This window comes from Frankliniella occidentalis, unplaced genomic scaffold (assembly GCF_000697945.3).
Source record: "Frankliniella occidentalis isolate FOCC.00 unplaced genomic scaffold, Focc_3.1 Scaffold69, whole genome shotgun sequence".
NCBI classification, from domain to species: domain Eukaryota; kingdom Metazoa; phylum Arthropoda; class Insecta; order Thysanoptera; family Thripidae; genus Frankliniella; species Frankliniella occidentalis.
This window is the reverse complement of record NW_026267199.1, coordinates 1,679,051-1,679,699: the sequence shown is the minus strand read 5'-3', so window position 1 is coordinate 1,679,699 and position 649 is coordinate 1,679,051. Positions and strand designations below refer to the sequence as shown.

At 52.5% G+C, this 649-nt stretch overlaps 1 protein-coding gene across 1 annotated transcript in view; it reads right to left on the bottom strand.

The window, feature by feature from the left end:
• The window catches only part of LOC113204569 (uncharacterized), a 27,949-nt gene that overhangs the window by 19,458 nt on the left and 7,842 nt on the right, over positions 1-649 (bottom strand). The gene's annotated exons all lie outside the window — the stretch shown is intronic.

Sequence of the window (649 nt, the reverse complement as noted above, 5' to 3'; positions counted from 1 at the left end):
GCCGCGAGTGGCGCGGCGGCATGGCGGTAGGCGGTGTGCGAGCCCGTAACAGTGCGACGGAGAGGCCCTCGGAGAGGGAGGACTGGACGTCTTCCTCTCTGAAGCAACGGCCGCACAGCTTCTCCTATTTGCCGATTGGGAAACGGGACCGCCGTCAGGCTTAAAGCTGTGGAGCTAGGGAGAGAGTGGCCCCGGCGGGGACCCGGCGGGGGGGGGGGGGGGGGGCTCCACTGCGGCTATAGCTTGGGTCACCGCCGAGTCAAAACGTTTATTTGCCTTGTTCACGACCTTCTGATTTTAAAGACTACCGGAAAGTGTTTTAATGCGCACTTCATAGTATAGTCTAGTCATGGGTGCTTGCCGTGCTAGGTGTAAAACGTCAGGAACAAGAACAGGAACTACGTTATTGTCATTGATGCCGTAAGTAAAATTTATTTATCACACTTGAGTGTTGTTTTTGTAACAATACAGAGTACATTTACGAATCTAGGACAAAAATCCATGTCTGTCCCATTTCCTGAGAAACACAAGGCGGGCGTGGACTCACGGCATCTATCACTCGCATTCGCGCGCAGAGTACTCACACGTACTTACAATAATCAGAGGCACACGTACACACACACACACACACACACACACACAATCATTA